The sequence below is a fragment of the Salmo salar genome, unplaced genomic scaffold (assembly GCF_905237065.1).
Source record: "Salmo salar unplaced genomic scaffold, Ssal_v3.1, whole genome shotgun sequence".
Classification (NCBI taxonomy): domain Eukaryota; kingdom Metazoa; phylum Chordata; class Actinopteri; order Salmoniformes; family Salmonidae; genus Salmo; species Salmo salar.
In genome coordinates this window covers 148,923-173,476 of record NW_025548096.1, presented here as the reverse complement: position 1 = coordinate 173,476, position 24,554 = coordinate 148,923, and the positions used below count along the sequence as shown (strand labels likewise).

At 44.0% G+C, this 24,554-nt stretch overlaps 1 long non-coding RNA gene across 1 annotated transcript; it reads left to right on the top strand.

The window, feature by feature from the left end:
• Window positions 1-2,739: 2,739 nt before the first annotated feature.
• LOC123732649 (uncharacterized) lies at window positions 2,740-11,681 on the top strand. Its single transcript, XR_006763324.1, has 3 exons — window positions 2,740-2,961; window positions 10,646-10,879; window positions 11,583-11,681. It is a non-coding gene; the product is annotated as an uncharacterized lncRNA (long non-coding RNA).
• Window positions 11,682-24,554: the final 12,873 nt, after the last annotated feature.

Below are 24,554 nucleotides of genomic sequence, written 5' to 3'. Positions count from 1 at the left end.
TCAGCCTATCAGAACACCCATCTACCAGTCCTTATCACTAGAACCACCTGGTCTTTCAGCCTATCAGAACACCCATCTACCAGTCATTAATTAACACTAGAACCACCTGGTCTATCAGCCTATCAGAACACCCATCTACCAGTCCTTAACACTAGAACCACCTGGTCTATCAGCCTATCAGAACACCCATCTACCAGTCCTTAACACTAGAACCACCTGGTCTATCAGCCTATCAGAACACCCATCTACCAGTCCTTAATTAACACTAGAACCACCTGGTCTATCAGCCTATCAGAACACCCATCTACCAGTCCTTAACACTAGAACCACCTGGTCTATCAGCCTATCAGAACACCCATCTACCAGTCCTTAACACTAGAACCACCTGGTCTATCAGCCTATCAGAACACCCATCTACCAGTCCTTAACACTAGAACCACCTGGTCTTTCAGCCTATCAGAACACCCATCTACCAGTCCTTAACACTAGAACCACCTGGTCTATCAGCCTATCAGAACACCCATCTACCAGTCCTTAACACTAGAACCACCTGGTCTATCAGCCTGTCAGAACACCCATCTACCAGTCCTTAACACTAGAACCACCTGGTCTATCAGCCTGTCAGAACACCCATCTACCAGTCCTTAACACTAGAACCACCTGGTCTATCAGCCTATCAGAACACCCATCTACCAGTCCTTAACACTAGAACCACCTGGTCTATCAGCCTATCAGAACACCCATCTACCAGTCCTTATCACTAGAACCACCTGGTCTATCAGCCTATCAGAACACCCATCTACCAGTCCTTAACACTAGAACCACCTGGTCTATCAGCCTATCAGAACACCCATCTACCAGTCCTTAACACTAGAACCACCTGGTCTATCAGCCTATACGTCCCCGCTAGAGAAAGTTGCCAGGCGTCCACTTTATCATATGCATCAGATGAATATCAACCAGCAAGGTGCAGAAATCAACACTTGATAAATAGTGTATAAACTATTGTTAAGGATTAATTACATGAAGAAATATTAGTGGAAATATAGCAATAACATAACAACAATTGTTCAATCTACTAAGTAGAAAATAAATCGTCCTACAGCCCATTTCCGTTTCCCTTACAATATAAACATTACAGTGTAATCCATTTGATCAACTTTATTTGTAGATTCAATTAGTAATAGAGTTATAGTACTTAATAAAGTCCAGTTACAGCTTCTTTTGACAAGTTAGAAACAATAAAATATATAATAATAATAAAACCAGCCAGGTGAAATGTATTCTTTGTTCCTAAACAAAAGCACCACTGCATGAACAATTATTATGAACAATTACGATTAATTTCATAAATAAATATTCGTGGAAATGTATTGATGACAAGACTGTGGTGCTTGGAGCTGTGGTGCTTGGGGAAGAGGGAGAGCAGGCCCTGCTGCCTGCTTGGAGCTGTGGTGCTTGGGGAAGAGAGAGAGCAGGACCTGCTGCCTGCTTGGAGCTGTGGTGCTTGGGGAAGAGTGAGAGCAGGACCTGCTGCCTGCTTGGAGCTGTGGTGCTTGGGGAAGAGTGAGAGCAGGACCTGCTGCCTGCTTGGAGCTGTGGTGCTTGGGGAAGAGTGAGAGCAGGACCTGCTGCCTGCTTGGAGCTGTGGTGCTTGGGGAAGAGTGAGAGCAGGACCTGCTGCCTGCTTGGAGCTGTGGTGCTTGGGGAAGAGAGAGAGCAGGACCTGCTGCCTGCTTGGAGCTGTGGTGCTTGGGGAAAAGGGAGAGCAGGACCTGCTTCCTGCTTGGTGACTGTAGCTTCTTTCTCCCCCGAGGGAGATGTGGTGCCTGGGGGAAGAGGGAGAGCAGGACCTGCTGCCTGCTTGGTGACTGTAGCTTCTTTCTCCCCCGAGGGAGATGTGGTGCCTGGGGGAAAAGGGAGAACAGGACCTGCTTCCTGCTTGGTGACTGTAGCTTCTTTCTCCCCCGAGGGAGATGTGGTGCCTGGGGGAAGAGGGAGAACAGGACCTGCTTCCTGCTTGGTGACTGTAGCTTCTTTCTCCCCCGAGGGAGATGTGGTGCCTGGGGGAAAAGGGAGAACAGGACCTGCTTCCTGCTTGGTGACTGTAGCTTCTTTCTCCCCCGAGGGAGATGTGGTGCCTGGGGGAAGAGAGAGAACAGGACCTGCTTCCTGCTTGGTGACTGTAGCTTCTTTCTCTGCGTTCATGTGGTTCTCACAAAGCTCACATGCCAGATCCATCATGAAATCTCTCCTGCTGACTGTCTTGACAAGGCATTGCTTGTACAACACGTGTTGATAGCAGCCATGTCGAGCACATTGTAGAACACTGCAACAGTCCAGCAGCAAGTACCGTATTAGTACCATTTACAGAGTCTTGCCATCTAATGTGAAAGTAACATAATAGAAGGGGATAGTAGTTGGTGTCTGTTTAAGGTAGAGATACTGTATATACTATAATGACCTGGCTAGGCTAGTCAACTTTGTGTGTTCACTGTTCATAGCAGGCTAGTCTTCTTTGCAATCAACTTGTCTGACAGGGAATTGATGTGAAGAAGCTGTCCATGGTCACATTTCTGCATTTGCCCATGTAAGGCTCCACGTGACTCAAAACCACAGTCTCAGACAGTCTCAGACAGTCACCCGCTGGCCTGGTTTCATCTTTCCCCAGACATGGAAAGACCTTGAGCAAGTTGGTTTCTACATCTGTGGCTAACCAGACCTGAAGTCACATGCACCACGATCAGTTTCTATCTGGTTTCTATTGGCCGTTCATCCATTGACGACAGAATAGCAGATTTTAATTTGATTGTGTTACTAGTTTTTGCTTAGTCGCCAGATCAATGCTGCTGCTGGAGTGGTCATGTGATTAAAACATGGACAACACGGATATTGTTGAAGAAAAATTGAACTTTGGAAATAAAGCTGCACCTCTTGAATGTTGAGAGTTATTTGATAAAGGTAAGTGTCAAGAAAACTGCAGAATCTGCTCTTTCAGATACAGTATTATATAGAAACACAATGTGTTACCTGCAGAATCTGCTCTTTCAGATACAGTACTATATAGAAACACAATGTTTAACCTGCAGAATCTGCTCTTTCAGATACAGTATTATATAGAAATCACAATGTTTAACCTGCAGAATCTGCTCTTTCAGATACAGTACTATATAGAAATCACAATGTTTAACCTGCAGAATCTGCTCTTTCAGATACAGTACTATATAGAAACACAATGTGTTACCTGCAGAATCTGCTCTTTCAGATACAGTATTATATAGAAATCACAATGTTTTACCTGCATGTGACTCTGAAGGAGGATTTGATAAAGAGATGCTCATTTCACTGCATCTGTCAATTACAAGATGCTCACATCTCTTCATGTTCAATATGACAACTGATAGGCCTAATATTGTCACTCATCAGATTATTGTAAACGTAACCTTGTCTACAGGCTAACTATTTTCATGTGTGAAATTAGTTTTGGTATAGTTTAGGAGTAGTGTCGATGGGCCAGCTGATCAGGATAACTCTTATCATGTGTGATATTAGTTTTGGTACAGTTTAGGAGTAGTGTCGATGGGCCAGCTGATCAGGATAACTCTTATCATGTGTGAAATTAGTTTTGGTGTAGTTTAGGAGTAGTGTCGATGGGCCGGCTGTGAAGGTTGACTATTATCATTTGTTTCCCGCTCATTAACTTGGACAGAGTCCAGGACATGTTTTACATCACTCTAAAGGCCTACTGTAACTCATAGCATGTGTTCATTTCCTTACAATACATGTGATTAGTGTTCGAGTTACAGTCAATAAAACAGACCCACAACAGTTTATTTGTGGAAAGTAAAACATAAAAGAGAATATTATTAACCCACAAGGGGGTGTGGTCAAATGATTTGCTGCTGATAAATAGGCAGAACACAAACTCATCATTACACTATTGTCTTTCTACATTACATCAACCCCTTCATCCTTCTTATCATTCAATTAGGCCTCATTAGTGGACGACAGGTAACCTAGTGGTTAGAGTGGAGGGGTGGCAGGTAGCCTAGTGGTTAGAGTGTAGAGGCGGCAGGTAGCCTAGTGGTTAGAGTGGAGGGGCGGCAGGTAGTCTAGTGGTTAGAGTGGAGGGGCGGCAGGTAGCCTAGTGGTTAGAGTGTAGAGGCGGCAGGTAGTCTAGTGGTTAGAGTGGAGGGGCGGCAGGTAGCCTAGTGGTTAGAGTGGAGGGGCGGCAGGTAGTCTAGTGGTTAGAGTGTAGAGGTTGCAGGTAGCCTAGTGGTTAGAGTGTAGAGGCGGCAGGTAGCCTAGTGGTTAGAGTGTAGAGGCGGCAGGTAGCCTAGTGGTTAGAGTGGAGGGACGGCAGGTAGCCTAGTGGTTAGAGTGGAGGGGCGGCAGGTAGCCTAGTGGTTAGAGTGGAGGGGCGGCAGGTAGCCTAGTGGTTAGAGTGTAGAGGCGGCAGGTAGCCTAGTGGTTAGAGTGTAGAGGCGGCAGGTAGCCTAGTGGTTAGAGTGGAGGGACGGCAGGTAGCCTAGTGGTTAGAGTGGAGGGGCGGCAGGTAGCCTAGTGGTTAGAGTGGAGGGGTGGCAGGTAGTCTAGTGGTTAGAGTGGAGGGGGGCAGGTAGCCTAGTGGTTAGAGTGTAGGGGGGCAGGTAGCCTAGTGGTTAGAGTGGAGGGGCGGCAGGTAGCCTAGTGGTTAGAGTGTAGAGGCGGCAGGTAGTCTAGTGGTTAGAGTGGAGGGACGGCAGGTAGCCTAGTGGTTAGAGTGGAGGGGCGGCAGGTAGCCTAGTGGTTAGAGTGGAGGGGTGGCAGGTAGTCTAGTGGTTAGAGTGGAGGGGCGGCAGGTAGCCTAGTGGTTAGAGTGGAGGGGTGGCAGGTAGCCTAGTGGTTAGAGTGGAGGGACGGCAGGTAGCCTAGTGGTTAGAGTGTAGAGGCGGCAGGTAGCCTAGTGGTTAGAGTGGAGGGGTGGCAGGTAGCCTAGTGGTTAGAGTGGAGGGGTGGCAGGTAGCCTAGTGGTTAGAGTGGAGGGGGGGCAGGTAGCCTAGTGGTTAGAGTGTAGAGGGGGCAGGTAGCCTAGTGGTTAGAGTGGAGGGGGGCAGGTAGCCTAGTGGTTAGAGTGGAGGGGGTGGCAGGTAGCCTAGTGGTTAGAGTGTAGAGGCGGCAGGTAGCCTAGTGGTTAGAGTGGAGGGGCGGCAGGTAGTCTAGTGGTTAGAGTGGAGGGGCGGCAGGTAGCCTAGTGGTTAGAGTGTAGAGGCGGCAGGTAGTCTAGTGGTTAGAGTGGAGGGGCGGCAGGTAGCCTAGTGGTTAGAGTGGAGGGGCGGCAGGTAGCCTAGTGGTTAGAGTGGAAGGACGGCAGGTAGCCTAGTGGTTAGAGTGTAGAGGCGGCAGGTATCCCAATATTGCGAACAAAATATATATATGAGCGGCACAAAAAGGCACGGGGCACAGCCCGGTAAATCCTCTCTTCGTGAAACTGTCAGAAACAAACCCGTAATAAAACACGGACCACCGTCCTGAGTGGACAATCAACACAAAACCCCAACTGAAAACACACACTAAATAAGCCCCCACTAATGACAGACACAAAACAGGTGCGGAACAGACAGACAAAACTAAAAGACACAGAAACCACGATCGGTGGCAGCTAATAGGCCGAGCGCCGCCCGACCGAGGAGGGGCGCCACTTTCGTTGGATCCTGTGACAGCAGGACTGATTCTAGTGTTAAAAGTCAGGGAGCAGGTCTGATTCTAGTGTTAAAAGTCAGGGAGCAGGTCTGATTCTAGTGTTAAAAGTCAGGGAGCAGGACTGATTCTAGTGTTAAAAGGCAGGGAGCAGGTCTGATTCTAGTGTTAAAAGTCAGGGAGCAGGACTGATTCTAGTGTTAAAAGTCAGGGAGCAGGACTGATTCTAGTGTTAAAAGTCAGGGAGCAGGACTGATTCTAGTGTTAAAAGTCAGGGAGCAGGACTGATTCTAGTGTTAAAAGTCAGGGAGCAGGTCTGATTCTAGTGTTAAAAGTCAGGGAGCAGAACTGATTCTAGTGTTAAAAGTCAGGGAGCAGGACTGATTCTAGTGTTAAAAGTCAGGGAGCAGGTCTGATTCTAGTGTTAAAAGGCAAGTCCTGCACTTTTCAACCTCATATTCATCCTCTCCAGCACCAAAACAGTATATATATTTCTGAAAACAGCACCTTTCACATTTCTATGATCTGTAGTTTAAAAAAATGAGAAAAAAACTCTTTAAAAACGGTGATTTTCAAAACCTGCAATGAGTTTCTAGCCCAGTAGAGGGCATTTTATTGCTCCCCACACCACTGACAATCTAATTGTGTTTGAAAAATCACTGCTTTTAAAATGATTCAACTTTTGATGATGTCATCAGGTAGAACTTTTTAACTTCATATTTTTCTACAAAACTTAGAAATGCACCATTTTCACATCTGATTTTATTTTATTTTTACGGCTGCATTGTACCTTTTAAAAGTATTTTGTTTAAATATAATTTGTCTCCACAACAACATGAATACCTGCATACTTTCACATACAAACCAGAGGAGGCTGGTGGAGGAGCAATATGAGGACAGGCTCAGTGTAAAGACTGGAATGGAATAAATGGAATTCATTTATTTATTCCATTTCAGCCATAAAAATGAACCCGTCCTCCTATAACACTTACCACCAGCCTTTTCTCTGAAATGTCTCTGTTCTGTTAAAAGAGAAGTTGAGAATACCACATATTGTTTCTGTTGTATCTAAATGTATCTACATTAAACCACATGTTTTGTTCTTAAGACTGATGGGGAAGAGTGGGGTGTAAAGGATTTTGCAACACTACTGTAGTTGGCGCAACCTTGTGACTAAGTTAACATCCTGTTTGCAATACTTGGGGGGATTTCAATGTTATCTTTCAGCCTTCCCGAAACCAAAGACAAACCCTGTACAGGATCTGAATTGTATAACCTTTTGCATGAGAACTTTCCTGCAATGTAGGGAATTTAAAACTTGTAGTGTATTTGAGATTAATATAAAAAGGATTTTGAAGTTTGTAATATAGACTACTTCCTCTGCAAGAGCGTCAGAAAATATGTGATTTCCTCACATTAAATTATAAATAAGTTTGTAGCCCACGCAGTTACAAAATGGCTGTAGAAACTGTGGCACATATTTCTCAGTACAATTAGAAGTCGGATAAATGTGTTGATTTGAAGGAAAGACAGACAGACTCTGGTAAGTCTAGGCTAATTATTATGAAGTTAAGTCGTCAAACATTCAATAGAGAGAGCAGGCTTGAGATATGATCCTTTATATTGCTGAACGACCTGATGGTCTCTGTAGGAAATGTTTAGATAATATCCTTTATATTGATGATGACCTGATGGTCTCTGTAGGAAATGTTTAGATAATATCCTTTATATTGATGATGACCTGATGGTCTCTGTAGGAAATGTTTAGATAATATCCTTTATATTGATGATGACCTGATGGTCTCTGTAGGAAATGTTTAGATAATATCCTTTATATTGATGATGACCTGATGGTCTCTGTAGGAAATGTTTAGATAATATCCTTTATATTGATGATGACCTGATGGTCTCTGTAGGAAATGTTTAGATAATATCCTTTATATTGATGATGACCTGATGGTCTCTGTAGGAAATGTTTAGATAATATCCTTTATATTGATGATGACCTGATGGTCTCTGTAGGAAATGTTTAGATAATATCCTTTATATTGATGATGACCTGATGGTCTCTGTAGGAAATGTTTAGATAATATCCTTTATATTGATGATGACCTGATGGTCTCTGTAGGAAATGTTTAGATAATATCCTTTATATTGATGATGACCTGATGGTCTCTGTAGGAAATGTTTAGATAATATCCTTTATATTGATGATGACCTGATGGTCTCTGTAGGAAATGTTTAGATAATATCCTTTATATTGATGATGACCTGATGGTCTCTGTAGGAAATGTTTAGATAATATCCTTTATATTGATGATGACCTGATGGTCTCTGTAGGAAATGTTTAGATAATATCCTTTATATTGATGATGACCTGATGGTCTCTGTAGGTAATGTTTAGATAATATCCTTTATATTGATGATGACCTGATGGTCTCTGTAGGAAATGTTTTTAAATATCCTTTATATTGATGATGACCTGATGGTCTCTGTAGGAAATGTTTAGATAATATTGCTACATGCTCAGTTATTTAGAATGAAACTGACTTGAAGGTGATGAGTCCTGCTACTGGTAGCCTATGTGAACTCTGTCAGGACCACTTGTGGATCACGGCAGGGGTACAGGTGGGTCGAGGGATGACATTGCCAAAAACAAATATTTTCAGTATTAACTTATTAAACGACTAAAACCAAATAGAAAGTATGTAGAAAAGATAATGGACTTTTTCAATTATAGCATATAATCTTTGATAATTTTCAATCAGCTGAATAAAAGCTAGACAATTAGGCCCCCACTGATGTTGTTATCATGTTAGAGCATCAGAACACAGGATTATCCATGTCAGATGGTTTGGTTTTCACCGTTCAACCCAACTCAAAAACACCTCCGTTGGTGGGTCACCAAGCACATCTGGGAACCCCTGCCTTAACGAAGAGTGACACATTATATTATTGTTATTATTATTATTATTATTATTATTATTATTATTGTTATTATTATTATTATTATTATTATTATTGTTATTATTATTATTATTATTATTATTATTATTATTATTATTATTATTATTGACACTAAACATGGAGATGAGGTGGCAAATATCAGTCATGATTACATGTTCATGTGATGCATTAAATCACCTGACTGTTTGGATATGTCTGTTAGGAAATGTTTTATTTCTAAGAGATAATGAATAAATGAGAACAATTTACATTAAATAATTAGTTGTCACTGTGTTAACCACAACCAACATGTTGGATCTCTGTTTAGTTGTCACTGTGTTAACCACAACCAACATGCTGGATCTCTGTTTAGTTGTTACTGTGTTAACCACAACCAACATGCTGGATCTCTGTTTAGTTGTCACTGTGTTAACCACAACCAACATGCTGGATCTCTGTTTAGTTGTCACTGTGTTAACCACAACCAACATGCTGGATCTCTGTTTAGTTGTTACTGTGTTAACCACAACCAACATGCTGGATCTCTGTTTAGTTGTCACTGTGTTAACCAACATGTTGGATCTCTGTTTAGTTGTCACTGTGTTAACCACAACCAACATGCTGGATCTCTGTTTAGGGGTCACTGTGTTAACCACAACCAACATGCTGGATCTCTGTTTAGTTGTCACTGTGTTAACCACAACCAACATGCTGGATCTCTGTTTAGTTGTTACTGTGTTAACCACAACCAACATGCTGGATCTCTGTTTAGTTGTCACTGTGTTAACCAACATGTTGGATCTCTGTTTAGTTGTCACTGTGTTAACCACAACCAACATGCTGGATCTCTGTTTAGGGGTCACTGTGTTAACCACAACCAACATGCTGGATCTCTGTTTAGTTGTCACTGTGTTAACCACAACCAACATGCTGGATCTCTGTTTAGTTGTCACTGTGTTGACCACAACCAACATGTTGGATCTCTGTTTAGTTGTCACTGTGTTAACCACAACCAACATGCTGGATCTCTGTTTAGTTGTTACTGTGTTAACCACAACCAACATGTTGGATCTCTGTTTAGTTGTCACTGTGTTAATCACAACCAACATGCTGGATCTCAGTTTAGTTGTCACTGTGTTAACCACAACCAACATGCTGGATCTCTGTTTAGTTGTTACTGTGTTAACCACAACCAACATGCTGGATCTCTGTTTAGTTGTCACTGTGTTAACCACAACCAACATGCTGGATCTCTGTTTAGTTGTTACTGTGTTAACCACAACCAACATGTTGGATCTCTGTTTAGTTGTCACTGTGTTAACCACAATCAACATGCTGGATCTCTGTTTAGTTGTTACTGTGTTAACCACAACCAACATGTTGGATCTCTGTTTAGTTGTCACTGTGTTAACCACAATCAACATGCTGGATCTCTGTTTAGTTGTCACTGTGTTAACCACAACCAACATGCTGGATCTCTGTTTAGTTGTCACTGTGTTAACCACAACCAACATGCTGGATCTCTGTTTAGTTGTCACTGTGTTAACCACAACCAACATGCTGGATCTCTGTTTAGTTGTCACTGTGTTAACCACAACCAACATGCTGGATCTCTGTTTAGTTGTCACTGTGTTAACCACAACCAACATGCTGGATCTCTGTTTAGTTGTCACTGTGTTAACCACAACCAACATGCTGGATCTCTGTTTAGTTGTCACTGTGTTAACCACAATCAACATGCTGGATCTCTGTTTAGTTGTTACTGTGTTAACCACAACCAACATGTTGGATCTCTGTTTAGTTGTCACTGTGTTAACCAACATGCTGGATCTCTGTTTAGTTGTCACTGTGTTAACCACAACCAACATGCTGGATCTCTGTTTAGTTGTCACTGTGTTGACCACAACCAACATGTTGGATCTCTGTTTAGTTGTCACTGTGTTAACCACAACCAACATGCTGGATCTCTGTTTAGCTGTCACTGTGTTAACCACAATCAACATGTTGGATCTCTGTTTAGGGGTCAGTTCTCTAAAATGAGTCTCTCTGGGGAGAGAGAGGAGGGGGGCCCTGCCTCTAAAATGAGTCTCTCTGGCGAGAGGAAGGAGGGGGGCCCTGCCTCTAAAATGAGTCTCTCTGGGGAGAGAGAGGAGGGGGGCCCTGCCTCTAAAATGAGTCTCTCTGGCGAGAGAGAGAAGGGGGGCCCTGCCTCCAAAATGCATCTCTCTGGCGGACATAACACCAAAGCTAAGAGGTAAGATGACAATTTTATGAATAATTAACTAAGTTTATTTCCTAAATAAATAGCTATCTTAAGGTGAATGCACTTACTGTAAATCTCTCTGGATAAGAGCATCTGCTAAATCAGGGGTTCTCAATCCGGGGTCTGCGGAGGTACTGCAGGGGTTCTGCAGGAAGCGTGGGGAGTGGTGGTGTATCCAGGGAGAAAACTAATCTAATATTCTGAAATGTCATTGTGGTCTTATGTTCCCATCTATTGGAATTATTTAGCAACTGCAGTAGTGCTGAAAAAATGTGTTATTCCTTACTAAAGTAGTAATTACTGAGAATTACTAGTTAATTTTATCACTTACAATCATAAAATAACAACTTATACCATAACAAACAATTAAACTGACATAAACCTAAATCACTATATATGTAGTTATTTAGTTAATTACCAAATTGAGCCGGTCGGTCACATTTGAGAGTGAGGGAGATATATAGCATTTTGCATAAAAAAACATGATTTTTGTCTCTCTGAAATGAAACCATCAAGTGATAGATTTGAAACAAATCCTTGTCTGTGAGAGATGTAATAATTAATACATAATTTCTTTAAACAATAAAAGCTCATTTCTGTAAAGTGATATGTTGCGTTTTGGAACTCTTCTTATGTTTCCCATCTGAGATCAGAGTAGATGAGAGATGTAATGTTTGTCTCTGTTGTGTTGAAGACCAATCAAGCAGGAGAGACCAGCCTCCCCTGTACCCAGCTGTGTGTCCATGAAGAGTGACCAGTCTATGGATCGTCCTATAAAGTTTAGAGAGGGAGACTTGTCTACTGAACAAAGGTAAGAAGAACTCATGGGTCATGGTCAGTGAGTTAAACAACACTGTCTCTAGTCATTTCTCCTCTCCCATTTTCACATTTCTTTTGGTTGTTTTCATAATCCATAGGCTAATCCTTTAGTCCATTTTCATAGTCCTAAAACAGTGTGTGTGTGTGTGTGTGTGTGTGTGTGTGTGTGTGTGTGTGTGTGTGTGTGTGTGTACTGTAATCTCATGTTTAGACCACAGAAACCAACAGGAGAGATCAGAGTCAGAGATTCTCAGTGGTCAGTCTTCCCAGAGTCATCAAACAGACATGGACTCCATATTCAGTGTATGTGGTCCTGTTATGTACATTTGTTTTTGTTTACCTCAAGTAAAGTTGATCTGTCAATCATTCATTAATGTGTTAATGAGAAAGCATGTCTTCTCTTGCTTAACTTATTTACATGATTTATTTCAGATGCTTGAAGAGAAAATTATGACATTTGTGAAGAACGAGCTGAAGATGTTCAAGAGGATTCTTAGTCCAGAACTCCCAGAAGGCTTTGAGAGTCAGAAGCAGGATGAGGAAGTGGTGGATGCTGAAGATGAGAAGCAGGAGAGCAGTGCCAGAGAGGGGGCTCTGAAGATCACACTGCACGTCCTGAGGAAAATGAACCAGAAGGAGCTTGCTGAGACACTGGAGAAATGTAAGATCTGTCTGCCACATGTTGAATGCTGTTTTATAACATTTAAAAGCTGTAGCTAAAGTACAGCTAAAGTAGCTGTGTAACTCAATGATATTGTAGCAACCTTAACACAACACCTTGTGACCTCATCAAGTAGCAGAAGGGATGTGATGTGGTGATTAATTTAGAGAGAGAGACAGAGAGAGACAACATTAATAATACCATCAATAATACCAATAATAATATAATCAGTCACACCAGTCTGTAATGCATTAAGAAAACATTGATACATTTATACAGTCACTTAAGAGAATAAATTATTATTTTAAAACTTTAACAGTCCTTCAATACTGTAGACATTAAAACAGACGTAATATTAATATCCTCTGTGTTATTTCTTCATTCAGATGAGCTTGCTGTGATTTGCCAACGTGAACTCAAATCTAATCTAAAGAAGAAGTTTCAATGTGTATTTGAGGGGATCGCTAAACAAGGAAACCCAACACTTCTCAATAAGATCTACACAGAGGTCTACATCACAGAGGGTGGAACAGGACAGGTCAATAATGAACATGAGCTGAGACAGATTGAGACAACAACCAGGAAACAAGCAAGACCAGAGACTGCAGTCAAATGTAACGACATCTTCAAACCCTTAACTGGACAAGACAAACTTATCAGAACTGTGCTGACAAAGGGAGTCGCTGGCATTGGAAAAACAGTCTCTGTGCAGAAGTTCATTCTGGACTGGGCTGAAGGAAAAGCCAATCAGGATGTTCAATTTGTGTTTTCATTCCCTTTTCGGGAGCTGAATTTGATGAAAGGGGAAAAACACACTTTGATTGAACTTCTCTATCACTTCTCAATGGAAACCAAACAATCAAGAATCTCAAACTTCGACAAGTACAAAGTTCTGTTCATCTTTGATGGTCTGGATGAGTGTCGACTGCCCCTGGACTTCCAGAAGAACAAGATCTGTTGGGACGTCACAGAGTCAACCTCAGTGGATGTTCTGCTGACAAATCTCATCAAGGGAAATCTGCTTCCCTCTGCTCTCCTCTGGATAACTACCCGACCTGCAGCAGCCAATAGGATCCCTTCAGAGTGTGTTGACCAGGTGACAGAGGTACGAGGGTTCAATGACCCACAGAAGGAGGAGTACTTCAGAAAGAGATTCAGTGATGAGGACCTGGCCAGCAGAATCATCTCACACATAAAGACTTCAAGGAGCCTCCACATCATGTGCCACATTCCAGTCTTCTGTTGGATTTCTGCAACAGTCCTCGAACACATGCTGAAACATAAGAGAGAAGAGATGCCCAAGACTCTGACTGAGATGTACACACACCTTGTGGTGTTTCATACCAAACAGAAGAATGAAAAGTATCTTGGGAAAGAAGAGACAGGTCCACACTGGAATAAAGAGAGCATTCTGTCACTGGGAAAACTGTCTTTTCAGCAGCTTCTGAATGGCAATCTGATTTTCTATGAAGAAGACCTGAAAGAGGCTGGCATTGATGTCAATGAAGCCTCAGTGTACTCAGGATTGTGCACACAGCTCTTTAAAGAGGAATGTGTGCTGTACCAGGACAAGGTGTTCTGCTTTGTACATCTGAGCATTCAAGAGTTTCTGGCTGCTGTGTATGTGTTCCTCTCATTCATCAACAACAATGAGAATCTAATGTCCGAACCGCAAGTTACTGAACTTACTCTCTACAAGAGTGCTGTGGATTTAGCCTTACAAAGTGAGACAGGAAACCTGGACCTTTTCCTCCGCTTCCTTCTGGGCCTCTCACTGGAGTCCAATCAGAAGCACTTACGAGGTCTACTGACAAAGACAAGAAGCAGCTCACAGAGCCATGAAGAGACAGTCAAGTACATCAAGGAGAAGATCAGGGAGAATCCCTCTCCAGAGAGGAGCATCAATCTGTTCCACTGTCTGAATGAACTGAATGACCATTCTCTAGTGCAGGAGATCCAAAGCTTCCTGAGCTCAGGAAGTCTCTCAGAACCCAACCTGTCACCTGCACAGTGGTCAGCTCTGGTCTTTGTGTTGCTGACTTCAGAAAAGGAGCTGGATGTGTTTGACCTGAAGAAATACTCCAGATCAGAGGAAGGTCTTCTGAGGCTGCTGCCAGTGTTCAAAGCCTCCAGAGCTGCTCTGTGAGTAAATAAAATGACATATAAGAACTAATCATCAGGAAGAAATATTAAGTTTATAGAAAAATATGTATTATTATTAGTATTAAATATTTATTATAATATGTATATAATATTATATTGATAAACATATTGAAGAAATGCATTGATTTTCACACTAGTATAACATTATGAACATACAATTCTAGGAGACGGAAGATGAATCTAAATGTTGTTTGAGAGAATAAACCAAATGCATCTGCCATTGTCCTTCTACACTACTCGTTAAATCAACAGTGTGTTTGTGAAGTTTGTCATCTCTTTGTCAGCTTGTCAGGCTGTGGAGTCACAGAGGAAGGCTGTGCTTCTCTGGTCTCAGCTCTGAGGTCAAACCCCTCACACCTGAGAGAGCTGGATCTGAGTAACAATGACCTGAAGGATTCAGGAGTGAAGCTGCTCTCTGCTGGACTGGGGAATCCCCACTGTAAACTGGAGACTCTGAGGTCAGTATTCCAGTAGTTGGTCAACAAGTGATAACTGTTCACCAGATCCACATGTGTTTACCAGGCACACATAGTCCACACCATATGTGTTTGGACAGTGAAGTTTACAGTTTTTGCTCCAGCATTTTGGATTTGAGATAGAATGTTTCATATTAGGTGACAGTACAGAATGTCTCCTTTATTTGAGGTTAATGGTGAGAGGTTAGCATGTTTTGTTGTAGCATCTGTTATTGGTAATGGTGAGAAGTTAGTATGTTTTGTTGTAGCCTCTGTTATTGGTAATGGTGAGAGGTTAGCTTGTTTTGTTTGTAGCCTCTGTTATTGGTAATGGTGAGAGGTTAGCGTGTTTTGTTGTAGCCTCTGTTATTGGTAATGGTGAGAGGTTAGTATATTTTGTTGTAGCCTCTGTTATTGGTAATGGTGAGAGGTTAGCATGTTTTGTTGTAGCCTCTGTTATTGGTAATGGTGAGAGGTTAGCATGTTTTTTGTAGCCTCTGTTATTGGTAATGGTGAGAGGTTAGCATGTTTTGTTGTAGCCTCTGTTATTGTTAATGGTGAGAGGTTAGCTTGTTTTGTTGTATCCTCTGTTATTGGTAATGGTGAGAGGTTAGCATGTTTTGTTGTAGCCTCTGTTATTGGTAATTGTGAGAGGTTAGCATGTTTTGTTGTAGCCTCTGTTATTGGTAATGGTGAGAGGTTACCATGTTTTGTTGTATCCTCTGTTATTGGTAATGGTGAGAGGTTAGCATGTTTTGTTGTAGCCTCTGTTATTGGTAATGGTGAGAGGTTAGCATGTTTTGTTGTAGTCTCTGTTATTGGTAATGGTGAGAGGTTAGCATGTTTTGTTGTAGCCTCTGTTATTGGTAATGGTGAGAGGTTAGCATGTTTTGTTGTATCCTCTGTTATTGGTAATGGTGAGAGGTTAGCATGTTTTGTTGTAGCCTCTGTTATTGGTAATGGTGAGAGGTTAGCATGTTTTGTTGTAGCCTCATTATTGGTAATGGTGAGAGGTTAGCATGTTTTGTTGTAGCCTCTGTTATTGGTAATGGTGAGAGGTTAGCATGTTTTCTTGTAGCCTCTGTAACTTTCTCACTCATTATTATTCATGATCTTTCTCAATCTTTGCAGTCAAAGAATATGTGACCAAATACTAAACTTTTGACTAATTTAATACACTTTAAGTGACTTTGTCAGAATACTTATGACTTCTTCAAATAGGGCGACTACATACATAAAGTGCTTTTATTTTTCTAAGTGGTGAAACAAATATGTATTAAAATATCCTCAAATAAAAGGTGACATTATATACTGTCACCTCATATGAAACATTTGATCTGAAATCCAAAATGTTGGAGTTTAGAGCCACATTTAAAATGTTATCTTCACTGTCAAAATAGATATGGTGTGGACTGTATACTCAATACAATCTAAATCTGATACCTCACTGTCTGTCTTTTGACTGATACTGCTTTTAAACTGGTCTAGTCAGTCTACTCAAATATTTGTACTATACATTTTTCTTTCCACAAGTAATATTATGATCGTTTATAATAATGATACCTTCATTTTTTTATGAATAGATATGGCAGGTTTCAGGACACTGATGTATCTGAATATGTTGAAAAATATACTGCCACTATTTTCACCACCAAAGAATAGCAGTGTGGTTTTAATATGATTTGACTCTTTGCAGGCTGTCAGGCTGTCTAGTCACAGAGGAAGGCTGTGCTTCTCTGGTCTCAGCTCTGAGGTCAAACCCCTCACACCTGAGAGAGCTGGACCTGAGCTACAATCACCCAGGAGACTCAGGAGTCAGACTGCTCTCTGCTGGACTGGAGGATCCACACTGCAGACTGGAGAAACTCAAGTATGTGGAGGGTTTATGTCAATGTTCATATCAGACATGTTTGACTTATCAGGCTAGTTAAGACACAGGACACACACACACAGGACACACACACACACACAGGACACACACACACACACAGGACACACACACACACACACAGGACACACACACACAGGACACACACACACACACACAGGACACACACACACACACACAGGACACACACACACACACACACACACACACACACACACAGGACACACACACACACACACAGGACACACACACACACACAGGACACACACACACACACACACAGGACACACACACACACACACAGGACACACACACACACACACAGGACACACACACACACACACAGGACACACACACACACACAGGACACACACACACGCACAGGACACACACACACACACACAGGACACACACACACACACAGGACACACACACACACACAGGACACACACACACACACAGGACACACACACACACAGGACACACACACACACAGGACACACACTGGACACACACTGGACACACAAACACACTGGACACACACACTCTCACACACACACTGGACACACACACTCTCACACACACTGGACACACACACTGGACACACACACTGGACACACACACACACTGGACACACACACTGGACACACACACACACTGGACACACACACTCTCTCACACACACACTGGACACACACACTCTCTCACACACACACTGGACAAACACACTCTCACACACACACACTGGACACACACACTCTCTCACACACACACTGGACACACACACTCTCACACACACACACTGGACACACACACTCTCACACACACACACACTGGACACACACACTCTCACACACACACACTGGACACACACACTCTCACACACACACACTCGACACACACACTCTCACACACACACACACACTGGACACACACACTCTCACACACACACACACTGGACACACACACTCTCACACACACACACACACTGGACACACACACTCTCACACACACACACACTGGACACACACACTCTCACACACACACACACACACTGGACACACACACTCTCACACACACACACTGGACACACACACTCTCACACACACACACTGGACACACACACTCACACACACACACACTGGACACACACACTCTCACACACACACACTGGACACACACACTCTCACACACACACACACACTGGACACACACACTGGACACTCACACACTGGACACACACACTGGACACTCTCACACACACACACACACTGGACACACTCACACACACACACATGGACACACTCACACACACACACAATGGACACACTCACACACACACACTGGACACACTCACACACACACACACTGGACACTCACACTGGACACTCACACTGGACACATTGGACACACTCACACTGGACACACTCACACTGGACACACTCACACTGGACACACTCACACTGGACACACACACACACTGGAGGCACACACACTGGAGGCACACACACACACACACTGGACACACACACACTGGACACACTCACACTGGACACACTCACACTGGACTCACACACACTGGACTCACACACACTGGACTCACACACACACTGGACTCACACACACACTGGACTCACACACACACTGGACACACTCACACAGGACACACTCACACAGGACACACTCACACAGGACACACTCACACAGGACACACTCACACAGGACACACTCACACAGGACACACTCACACAGGACACACTCACACAGGACACACTCACACAGGACACACTCACACAGGACACACTCACACAGGACACACTCACACAGGACACACTCAAACTGGACACACTCAAACTGGACACACTCAAACTGGACACACTCACACACACTGGACACACTCACACACACAGGACACACTCAAACTGGACACACTCAAACTGGACACACTCACACACACTGGACACACTCACACACACTGGACTCACACACACACACACACACACACACACACACACACACACACACACACTGGACACACACACACTTGACTCACTCACACTGGACTCACACACACTGGACACACACACACACACACACACACACTGGACTCACACACACACACACACACACACACACACACACACACTGGACTCTCTCACACACACACACACACACACACACACACACACACTGGACTCACACACACACACACACACACACACACACACACATGGACTCACACACACACACACACACACACACACACACACTGGACTCACACACACACACACACACACACACACACACACACACTGGACTCACACACACACACACACACACACACACACACACACACATGGACACACACACACACACACACACACACACACACACACACTGGACTCACACACACACACACACACACACTGGACTCACACACACACACACTGGACTCACACACACACACACTGGACTCACACACACACACACTGGACTCACACACACACACACTGGACTCACACACACACACACACACAAACACACACACTGGACACACACACACACACACAAACACACACACTGGACACACACACACACACACACACACACACACTGGACACACACACACACACACACACACACACTGGACACACACACACACACACACACTGGACACACACACACACACACACACACACACACACACACACACACACTGGACACACACACACTGGACACACACTGGACACACACACTGGACACACACACACACACACACTGGACACACACACTGGACACACACACACACTGGACACACACACACACACACACACACACTGGACACACACACACACACACACACACACACACACACACACACACACACACACACACACACACACACACACACTGGACACACACACACACACACACACACACTGGACACACACACACACACACACACACACTGGACACACACACACACACACACACACACACACACACACTGGACACACACACACACACACACACACTGGACACACACACACACACACTGGACACACACACACACACACACTGGACACACACACACACACACACACATGGACACACACACACACACACACACACTGGACACACACACACACACACACACACACACACTGGACACACACGGACACACACACACTGGACACACACACACACACACTGGACACACACACACACACACACACTGGACACACACACACACACACACTGGACACACACACACACACACACACTGGACACACACACACACTGGACACACACACACACTGGACACACACACTGGACACACACACTGGACACACACTGGACACACACTGGACACACACACACACTGGACACACACTGGACACACACACACACACACACACACTGGACACACACACACACATACTGGACTCACACACACACACACACTGGACTCACACACACACACACACACACACACACACACACACACACACACACACACACACACACACCACGCTGGACTCACACACACACAGACACACACACACACTGGACTCACACACTGGACTTACACACACACACACACTGGACTCACACACACACACACACACACACACACACACACACACACACACACACACACACTGGACTCACACACACACTGGACACAAACACTGAAAACGCTCTTACCAACGCTTGACCTGTGTGTGTGTGTGTGTGTGTGTGTGTGTGTGTGTGTGTGTGTGTGTGTGTGTGTGTGTGTGTGTGTGTGTGTGTGTGTGTGTGTGTGTGTGTGTGTGTGTGTGTGTGTGTGTGTGTGTGTTCAGGTGTATCCCTCAATGACTGTCTGTTTTTCTGCTTACCGCTACAGTGTGGAACATGGTGGAGAGAACAGAATGAAACCTGGACTTAGAAAATGTGAGTGTTGACTGCTGTGAAGAATATGACTAAGAATAAGTCTTAATTCAAGTTAAGTCAAAGACCACCATCATTACTGACTTGGTCATGTTAAATATCATCTGTAGTTCTACAGAAGCACAAATCAGGGACACCAACGTTTACAAAGAGTTGATATGACTGTGTGTGTGTGTGTGTGTGTAATTAATGTGAATAAGTGTGTTTTATATTACCATACAGTATAACATATGATCATTCAACAAGTCTCAAGTTACCTTAACTTCTCCTTTTGATACCTAGAAACATCTACATTAAATGAATTAGTGAAAAGTGAGTTAACATTCTAATGTGAATGATGATGATTTCTAATAATGTATCTGGTTTCATCCATCAGATGTCTGTGATCTCACACTGGACCTAAACACAGTACACAGACTCCTCTCTCTGTCTGAGGAGAACAGAAAGGTGACAGGTAGGAGAGAGGAGCAGCCGTATCCTGATCACCCAGAGAGATTTGAGGACTGTGAACAGGTGCTGTGTAGAGAGGGTCTGACTGGGCGCTGTTACTGGGAGGTAGAGTGGAGTGGGAGAAGGGCTGGTATAGGAGTGACATATAAAGGAATCAGCAGGAGAGGATGGGGTGATGACTGTTGTCTTGGATACAATGACAAGTCCTGGAGTCTGTTCTGCTCTGACAACAGATACATTGCCTGGCATAATAATAACTCCACTACCATAGACGTCCCCTCCTCCAGCTCCCACAGAGTAGGAGTGTATCTGGACTGGTCAGCCGGCACTCTGTCCTTCTATAGAGCCTCCTCTGACACACTGACCCACCTGATCACATTCACCTCCACATTCACTGAGCCCCTCTATCCAGGGTTTAGGGTTGATTATGTTGACTCTTCAGTGTCCCTGAAATAATAACTGGACACACACACACACACACACACACACACACACACACACACACACACACACACACACACACAGGACAAACACACACACACTGGACACACACACACACACACACACACTGGACACACACACACACTGGACACACACACACACTGGACACACACACACACTGGACACACACTGGACACACACTGGACACACACTGGACACACACACACACTGGACACACACACACACTGGACACACACACACTGGACACACACACACACTGGACACACACACACTGGACACACACACACTGGACACACACACACACTGGACACACACACACACTGGACACACACACACACTGGACACACACTGGACACACACACACACTGGACACACACACACACTGGACACACACTGGACACACACACACACACAAACACATACACACACAAACACATACACACACAAACACACAAACACACAAACACACAGGACACACTCACACTGGACACACACACACACACTGGACACACACACACACTGGATACACACACACACTGAACACACACACACACACACTAGGCACAGTCTGAACACACACACACACACACACTGAAACACACACACTCACTGGACACGCACACACACACACACTGGACACACACACACACACACACACTGAACAAACACACACTCTGGACATACACACACACCGCTGAACATACACTCACTGGACACACACACACACACACACACACACACACTGAACAAACACACACTCTGGACATTCACACACACACACACACTGGACACACACACACACTGAAACACACACACACACACACTGGACTCACTGGACACACACACACAATCACTGGACACACACACACACGCTTGACACACACTGGACACACACACACGCTTGACACACACACTGGACACACACACACACACACACGCTTGACACACACACTGGATACGCACACACACACACACTGGATACACACACACTGGATACACACACACTGGATACACACACACACACACACTGGATACACACACACAAACTGGATACACACACACACAAACACATACACACACACACTGGATACACACACACTGGATACACACACACAAACTGGATACACACACACACACAAACACATACACACACACACACACACACACTGGATACACACACACACACACACACACACTGGATACACACACACACACACACACACACACACACACAGATAGAGCTCCAACAAGGAATTACAATGTATGTATTACTTTTAATACCTGCAAATAAACTACTGGAACTCCTTATGAATGTCTGCAGCCGACAAGAGGTGAAAATATTACCGGAATATTCTGCAAAATGTTGATGAAGACGTCACTCAATCCACCCAAAACAACATGCAGTCTTTCCACAAGACTCCCATGAAGTTATAGTGTGACGTTATGAGTCGACGTTAAAGTAACATTCTCACAACATACTGCACTTGTTTTATCCTGTTTTAGATGTATCCTCTGTTTAAACATTTAAACTCTTACAATAACACTGTTAAAATACCAATGTGATCATTTCTTGTCTTTTATGTTGGAAAAACAAATTGTATAATTATATGTGGACATACGCTCCATAGTTGTACAAGTATACATGGATATATTGTACTTTTCATAATAAAACATACTTGAAACAAGAAAAAGCATGTTAACTGTGGAAACAATTTCATTATTGATTTTACATTGCTTCTCCCTGTCTCATGTTGTAACGGCTGTCGTGGATGACCAAAACGCAGACGAGATATATATGCTCATTTTTCTATTTAATTAGAATAAAATGAACATGGAAAACAAGAAAACAAAAAAAGACAAACCGACAGTTTTATGTACTTACATACAGCAGTGCAAAATTAACAACCCACAAACCCCAGGTGAAAACACACTCCTAATATATGACTCCCAATCAGGAACAACGACATACAGCTGTTCCTGATCGGGAGCCACACGACTAACAAAGAAACAGAACAACTAGATAAACCATAGAAAACCAACTGTCACAAAATCCTTCGTGCTGTTGAAAGGAGGACCAAGGCGCAGCGGGAATATGGATGCTCATATTTTAATTTTAAAAAAAGGAGTAAAGCATCCACTGAAAAAACAATAAACACAACAGGGACAGTCTTACAGGCATACAAAAACGCAGTGCAAGAACAACCACCCACAACCCCAAAGAAAAACACACACACCTATATAGGACTTCCAATCAAAGGCAACTCAACACACCTGCCTTCAATTGGAAGTCCCAATCAACAATACAAACATTCCCATACACAAAACTGCCACGTCCTGACCCCAAAACTAAAACAATAGCTCCATCTGCTGGTCAGGACGTGACAGTACCCCCCCCCCCTAAAGGTGCAGACCCCGGAATGCACCTACCAACAGAAAACACCAACAAAAAACCCATAAACAATAACCCCTAAACAATAAGGGAGGGAAGGGAGGGTGGCTGCTGTCACCGACGGCACTGTGCTACACCCTCCCTCCCCAACCCACCTATCCTGGAGGTGGCTCAGGTGCAGGACATGGACCTCGCTCCACCTTCGGCGTCGCCCACTTTGGTGGCGCCGATAGCTGCAGACGGGCCACTCGGGCTGACCCTGGCAGACCGACCACTCGGGCTGGGTCGGAAGACATGCGGGCCACTCGGGCTGGGCCGGAGGACAGGAGGACCACTCGGGCTGGGCCGGAGGACAGGAGGGCCACTCGGGCTGGGCCGGAGGACAGGAGGGCCACTCGGGCTGGGCCGGAGGGCAGGAGGGCCACTCGGGCTGGGCCGGGGGCAGG